An 8,804-nucleotide genomic window follows, 5' to 3' on the forward strand; every position below is an offset into this window, starting at 1 on the left:
TTACTTTTAACACGGGTTTGTTATGATTTAGTTCGACATGAATTTATAATGGGTCTCCAGTCTTTGAAAAACCTAAAGTTGTGACGTCACAATGCCACTTTGTTTTGGCAATAGAGTTCGATTATTGCGAAAGTGTTGTGTTCAGACCTTTATAGCAACAATTTAGCGTCGAGACAAGTGTTAAAAAATACTTTTGCCAGAACACAGGTCGCGTTGAAGCAATACTAAAGATTTGTTAAGTGAATTTGTCCTATTAAACGCTGTTTGGACAATAAATCCAGGTAGATACTTCACTAGCCAGCAGTTTAGTTTTTGCTTCTCATTGATTTGCAGCATTTGTCTGCAAACGTTGAATCAAGGTAATAAACTGATTTGCTATATACGTTTAGCACCAAAAAAAAAATGTAAAAGTCGTAGGGATATGTAGAATTTGCTGTCATACTTTTTAGACGCGTGAGCCGTGAGGTGAATGTGACAACAGCGCGTCTTTTCAGCGGCCGATTAAGACAGCCGAGAAATGGTTTCCGCTAAGTTCATCGGTGGATCAGTAATGGGTGATTTTAATTAGCGGGTTTTGGTTGGCGCATAAGAAAAAAGTTAGTCCGCCAAATAAGTTAGTTAATCAACAGATTAGCTTAAGCTGTGAATAATCTTCAGTTGGTGCATCTAACCCTAAAGGTCTTACAGCCTGCAACTGGGAATGAGCTTAAATACTTGCCTGGGCGTTATAAACTACATATAAGGTTGGGAATCAGGAATACCCTTTTGACATGAGCGCAAGCTACGGTATATTTTTTGTGATTGTGTATAACTGTATATTACTTGCATATTTCAAACATGTACTATGTTCCTATTATTGACAAATCAACCATTGATCGATTGATTGATTGGGTTTTCAATTATTGCAGATAGTTCAAATCCATAAAATTTATACTGCAATTTCCAAATTTAAGTGGACGTTCAAATTTAAGAGCACAGGTCGTAACTTGTAAGCAGTACAAACTTCAAACATTAACTACCTACCTAACACTCGGATTACCGGTGGCAATACTTTCTTTGAAAATTGAAAAAATTGAAAAAAAGCTGCCTGCCAGCCTTCCAACTGCTGATTTTCCTATATACAATTTTTTGCCAAACCGGTAAAGACATTTCAGCAGCTCTTAACCTCAATGTAATAATAACTGAAAAAATAGCTTTTTTCTTATACAAAAGTAACACAAGCTACACTTACTGCACTACATGCCTGTACGACTCTTTCAAAGTAATTCTAAAACTCTGCACTGTGTGGCCCTGGCGTAACCAAATTAAATACAATTTGCGAGTTACACCAGGGTTTCTCTGCCTAATAAAACATTTCTACTACGGTTGGGGCTTCCTCGCATAAAACAAGAATGTTGTCTCCTCCTTTCAATATATTTTAAACGTTTGACTGGTAAAATTGTGACATTCGGGTAATATTTTCCCTTTTACGTTACAAAAATAATGTAAAAAGATGATGGGGACATGTAAAAAGATGGTGGGGACATGTAAAAAGATGGTGGGGACATGTTCCCACTGTCCTATAGGGATCGGCGCCCGTGGCTCCAGTAGCCAGAAAATTGATCCAAGATCTTGATACGACCACTAAATGTTGACTTAATTGAACAACTGACTATCCAAATAAGACGAAGAATAAGACGAAGAAAGTGAAAGCGACAGCAGTGACAATGAAGAATAAAGAAACGACCGTTTACATTTACACAATTAATCTCTGTTTATGAATGAACAGTTACAATAACTGATTAGAGACATGAAGCAAATGGCATTAAACAAAAATTTACTACATTGGGTTTATTGGGTTATTTATTGTAGCAGCTGGAAAATGTTCATTACTGCCTGAATTAACGTTCCAAATGATTCACTTCGAAACGTTTTGATTTGGATAGTCAGTTGTTCGATTAATTCAACATTTAGTGGTCGTATCAAGATCTTCGATCAATTTTCTGGCTACTGTAGCCTATATGCTTCTCATGTAGCCTACTTTCTGTTTTTGGTGTTACAAAGCCATGTATTGTCATGTCCTGTTGCCTTTTTTCGATTGACTGAACATGATTTATACAAAAACTTTTTTGTAAAGTAGGCTATAGTTCCATTTCATGCATCATGGGACAGCTTGTGAATGTATTTCACCAAAACCTAAATAAAAATATTTTTAGATTTAATCCATTGGTACTGTCCTGGCATAGCACTTCCGTTACACCAAGGTTGGTTCGAGTAAGGGATGAAGTAAATTAAATTATAGGAGGAGATTCACTTTTGGGTAGGTCTTTTATCATCTTCCCAACTGAGAGTATTGTTAGATTTGATATTTTGTGGTGTCCTATAAGACTTCGTTTTGACCACGTTTGGTCCATGTAGGCCTACTCTATGGTGAAATAAACCCGCTTAGGGTTACTTTGATGACATCTTACATCACCTTTCCACCCAAAAATATTGTTAGATTTGATATTTTTGTTATGCCGTGAAATAAGACTTCGATTTAACCTACTTTAGTCCATGTAGCCTACCTTATGGGGTGCAATTAATCCCCTGGGGGGTCACTTTAGGGGAGTCTTACATCATCTTTCCTCCCAAAACTATTGTTAGATTTGATGTTTTTGTGATGTCCTGACATAGGCTAAGACTTCGTTTTGACCAAGTTTGGTCCATGTACTTTATGGGGTGAAATACACCTTCCGAGGGGGTCACATTAAGGGAAGTCACTTTGAAGTCATCTTACATCACCTTTCCACCCGAAAATATTGTTAAATTTGATATTTTTGTGATGTCCTGACATAAGACTTCATTTTGACCAAGTTTGGTCCATGTACTTTATGGGGTGAAATAAACCTTCCGAGGGGGTCACATTAAGGGATGTCACTTTGAAGGCATCTTACATCACCTTTCCACCCGAAAATATTGTTAGATTTGATATTTTTGTGATGTCCTGACATAAGACTTCGTTTTGACCAACTTTGGTCCATGTACCTTATGGGGTGAAATTAACCCCCCGGGGGGTCACTTTCGGGGGGGTCTTACATCACCTTTCCACTCGAAAATATTGTTAGATTTGATATTTTGTGATGTCCTGACATAGAACTTCGTATTCACCAAGTTTGGTCCATGTACCTTATGGGGTGAAATTAACCCCCTTTTTGGGCTTTTTAGGGGGCTCTAGAGACCAGATCCACCCGGCGCGGTCAATCTTCCATACTTTTTGTGAGTGACATGGTTGACCCCAGTAACTTCAAGGGGTCAAACCTTTTGTACCTTATGGGGTGAAATCTTCTGTCGTAGGCTCCCAGACTATCCTACCTCTAACCAGGGGCCAATTACGTTTAGTTCGTGCAGCGTTTTTCGGCTTGTAATTTTGCAATTTTTTTCAATTTGTGTAAAATTATTTTGCTCGCTCAACCACATTTCGTTCATCTCGGCGATTTTTGGCAAGAAGGGTTGGGGATTAAGGAAATGTTTTACTGTTTAAATTCATAGGAAGTTTTTTGTATCTAAGGAAAACTAACAAAATGATGCAATAATTTGAAGTAAATACTGCTCACTCAAATAGTCTAGTTATTTAATAATAATTAAATTGATAAATTTCAATGTGAATCAAGATAGGTTAGGTTATGAAGTGAAAATGTTATCTATGAAGGTGGGGGACACCTTAGGTAAATTTTTTGAAATTCTAACCTGCTGAAAGGGGACGACACACTTGTTACGGACAATCGTTCACCAGATAAAACATAAAACTTTTAACGTCATAATTTACCTGGCGTCTACGTCGTAAACAAATTAAAATTTGGTTTATTTTGTTGTGCAATATTATAGCAGCAAAATCATTAAATGATGCAGCACGCTTAACGAACACAATTGAAACAAAGAAAAATAACAAATGTACACTGCATCTTTGAAGTAAGTAAATCACAATGGGAAGCTGCGAAGTGACCATGACGGTCTTCGAGTCAAGCAGCCACCCTCAGCCAAGTCGATGATAAACATTAATAAACATTACACTAAAATATCTACACTTGCAACAAAGAGTCAGGACAGAAACAAACTTGCCTCCATGATATGTCAAAATTTCAAGTTCGAATATTAGGTGTTGATAGTCAACGATTGAAAGCTTAAAGAGTATCGGTCCACATTAGTAAATTACACTGCATTCAACTTTAATATTTTGCAATTAGATAGTTTTTGTAAAGTTTTTTAAATGAGTCAAAAGATTTTTTTTAATGTCTAGTGGGATTGAATTCCATATTTTTACTCCACTAAACTTGAAGCTTCGTTGAAGTTTTGTAGTAGCATACAGAGGAACAAAGTAATTATCATTTTTGATTGAACATCTAGTTGAGCGATTATGAACGTTTGATGTTTTTTTTGAAGTACCGTAATTCAAAAAAGTACAGGGTAAAGAATTATGGTTATATTTAAACATTAATTAAGCAATCTCTAGTTTGTAAATGTCTTTTATTTTTAGAACTTTTACCTGCTTGAAGTGTGACGTAACGTGTTCTGACCACAACCCTCCAGCAACTATTATTATTGTTTTGTTTTGCAACTTTTGTAGTTTCTCGATATATGCTTTGTATATAGAGCCCCAAATGGCTATTCCGTTCATAATATGTGGGTGTATGAGCGAATAATATAACTGCAGTCTAGCATTGAAAGGAAGAAAGTGTTTAAGTTTCGACAAAATACCAACAGATCTAGCAAGTTTAGATCTATAAGCATCAATGTGAGGTTCGAATGAAAGCTGTTTATCAATTATTATTCCAAGATACTTAGCGTGGTCGACGGTTTCTAGCTCAACAGCCCTATAGAGAACATGGAAATCATCGAATTTGTTGTAGCCTTTTTAGGAGGAATTAGGCCTACTAATAGATTGGATTTAGAGGCATTAATGCAGGGGCTCTATCCACTTTTAGAATTCGGGGGGGGGGAAGGTGATTTTTTGGACAATGGGCTAAAATCGTCATTGTCATTTCAACTTCTGGGGGGCTACGCCCCCCAGACCTCCCATTGCCGCATCAGCTTCTTTTTGTTCGCAGCACATCGTTTCCAAATCGTTTCACAAAGTATGTTTCGGAATGGGCATTTTTGAATAAGCAAACTGGTAGCCACTTTAACAAGAAATAATTCTGCCACTGCAAATGAAAACTCAAACCAATCATAAACTACGTTGTCCGTGACGTGAAAAAGGGCGAAAAGAGGATTGATACAAAGCAAATCAAGTGCTGGATTTTTGTCAGCTGGTTGGCTTAGGGGTTAGGGCTAAAAAGTAGTCATTTCATTGACGTGGGTTCGATTCTCACCACTGTTATTGCTCTTTTTTCTTCTGTAATTACTAGGGCCATTTTTATTTTTACCTAAAAAAAATTTTTTGACTTTATTTTTATCAAATTTTGACTTTATTTTGACCTAACGAAATGGCTTGTTTGTAGAGGTCACAGTTCTTCCTTGAATTGATGCCAGTTACTCAAACATAATATCTTATCGATTTCAGACCCAAACGTGTTCAATAAAAGGGGCTTGTTCAATAAAAGTTTGCCTTGATTGCGATGCTTGTTGTAGCTCCAATTCAGCTTGATGGCGTTTACTTTTCTTGTTGCTTTCCACAAAATACCTTTTCTCGCACTTCATTATAAACTCGCAAAAATTGCACCTCAAATCACCCCCCGGAGTTGCATTAAATTCACCAGGAAAATCTTGACAAATCTGTTTAACTTTTGCTGAAGACGATTTAGCTTGCTTAGGCATTTTTGTATTACAGAATGTCAGTAAGCTATTTCCAAAATCCAAACTGTTGATCCAGAGTCACTATGTAGTGGTCTGGTCTTCGAAAAAACCACGTTTGTGAAATGGAAGTGTTTCTTAAGAATTATTTAAATACGTAACAATGAATAAACAATGTAAATAACTTTATTGTAAATCTAATAAAATAACAATAAATAAACTTTATTGTAAATCTTGACTTTATTTTGACCTATAAACTTTTTAGAAACAGCCCCCTAGGTGCTGAAAACAACTTTATTCTTTGATTCGTGGACAGACGAGGTCCTTAAAAAATTGTGACTTTATTGATTTTTGCGGGCCTTCGTAATTACCAAATAAAGTTCAAAACAAGGATTAACTCTCTGGCTGAGTGCGAGAAAGGTCACAATTGAACGGTAGCCTCTTATGACATAATTATTATGATTGGTTGGCAGTGTCATTCTAGTCATTTGCAGTGGCAGAATTTTTTCTTGTTAAAGTAGCTGCCAAGCAAACTAAGTTAAAACACAGTGTAAACGCCTGGCTCGTAGTTCAGGGTTGCCAAACCAAAAAATCATATTGAACAGCGAAAATATTTTTTTCAAAATTTGATCAATAAAATATCACAAAACCTTTTCAAAGCCAAATGAGTAGGGGGGGGGGGGGGGGTAATTTTGCATTTCTCACACCCCACTTCAATTAGTGGGGGGTTGATCACCCCCCTCACCCCTCCTTGGATAGAGCCCATGCATTAATGGTCAATTTCTTGGCTTAATCCAACCTTCTACAGCAGCTAATTCAGCATTAAGTTTGGTCTTGCATCATTCCGAATTATGAACTAGTGCATCAACTAGGGTTGCCAGGGCTCGGGTTCCAAATAGCGACTGTCAGAACAGCGACTGTCAATAGAGCGACCACACGACAGCGATTAATTAAAAACAGCGACTGTCAATAGAGCGACTACACCACAGCGATTCATCAAGAACTCGATTAATTAAAAACAGCGACCTCGAAATTTGGCCTCCAAGTCAAAACCTGCTGACTGGCATGATATAAATCCAAAAATTATGAAGTCGCTATTATGAAGTCGCTATTATGAAGTCGCCATTATGACAGTCGCTGTTTTGACAGTCGCTATCCGGCCTGGATGCCGGTTGCCAGAGGTTAATATAAAAAAGAGCCCAAGCTTATGCAAAAAGTAGCCCAAAAGTAGCCCAATTTTTTTGCGGTTCTAAAATAGAGCCCAAATTGGAGCCCAAGCAAAGAAATAGGCTATTATACAAAATTCTTCAAGAACGCTTGATCATCAGTCCCAAATTATAAGTGTTTTTCCAGTTCTTCACATCTTTCAGACAGATTGGCAACCATGCATTCACTCAACTGTTTGTTAAAATAACTACAAACAAGTACCGGTTCCATACCAAGCAACACAAAAAATGATTTAATTGCTTTTCGTGATGAGCTAACGCATCAAGAGTGTTCCCCTCAAGACCATCAACAGTTTTGATAACCCACCTTGGTCGATTAACGTAGAAACTATCTTTTTTTTACTCATATAAATTGTTAAAAAAAATTTCACTAGCCTTTCTTTTCTCATCTTTCTACATTTGTAAAAACTTTATTAAGGTGTTGCGACCATGCCATAACTGATTGTCCTGCTTTGGCGTCATGCACGTTATAGCGTCCGTCTTTTGTTGTTTCTACCTTTTTCTAGACCCTTGCTATGTTTGAAATATATTGTTTTTCGTTGTGATCGTCAGAAATAAAAACAAGCTGAACTGATGTCCACTGCATTTTCATGAAAACCTGGATCACTTAAGTTGCCAGGATTGCCAGATATTAAAGCCTAAACATGCACATTTTTGAAAATTAGCATTTTTATACGGACCAAATTGGTAACCCTGCCTGACCGAGGCCTCTAAAAACGCTACTCCTCAATGAAATAATTATGAATTAGGTAAAAGTTTTAAACATGATACAATTTTTACATAAAAAGTTATAGTATATTTGTAAAAAAAGTAGCCCAATTGGGCGCCAACCAAAAAAGCGCGCCCAACGCGAATTTTTGGCGCCTGGAGAAATCAAAAGTAGCCCAACTGGGCGTAAAAGCGCCCAATCTGGCAACCCTAGCATCAACCAGATTCACTTCGTGTGAAATGCACAACAAACCATATTAACTGTTACGTCATAGAAGCGAGTTATGTGCTTTGAAATGTGGCAATTTATTAGTTTTGTCATTTTGTAGATTGTCGATGAGAAACAGAAATTAAACAGTTCTGCTTTACAGTATTACAGTATATATTTGCAATCAGACTCAAAGTCCATAGAATTCAAATTTTTAACAGTCATCACACAAAATATCAGACTAACACAACATCAAGCAGGCTACATCAAACAACGTACAAAATACTGTTGTAGTGAATATAAAATGTAGAATTAAAGTAGTAATCAGAAGACATAACATTGCGCAAAAGTGGATTAATTGATCTTTTGCAACGTTCTACAAATGCATAGCAATTTTTTCTTCATAGAGCATCAAATGTTAACACGTCGTTCTGTACCTGATACACTCTAGCACTGTCGCATCTCAACAAATTGTGGATAATTCTGTACGAGTCGTTGTAAGCAACTCGTATGCGATTTAAAGTAGAAGTTTTATAGTTACACCATAGTTGCGAACCATACATTGGCATACAATATGATTAGTACATTACATTTTTAACTTCGGTAGAGCAATTTCCAAACTTGGACCTAAGGTGATTGGCAGCGACATAAAGAGATCGCACTTGCCTTTTAATATCTGCGTCATCACTGATGGTATCATCAATCAGTATACCTAAATATTTCACTTGTCCAACAAATTTAATTTGTGTATTGTACAGCCGCATGCATGGAGAAGTCAAAACTTTAAATTTGCGACATTGATGGACCAATCCAACAGTTTTGTTACAGTTGAAAATAATGTCATGTCTAGAAGCATAGGATTCACACACATTAATGAGTTTTTGGGTACCTTTAGCACTTGGACTAAATAC

This window comes from Aplidium turbinatum, chromosome 6, assembly GCF_918807975.1.
Source record: "Aplidium turbinatum chromosome 6, kaAplTurb1.1, whole genome shotgun sequence".
Classification (NCBI taxonomy): Eukaryota; Metazoa; Chordata; class Ascidiacea; order Aplousobranchia; family Polyclinidae; genus Aplidium; species Aplidium turbinatum.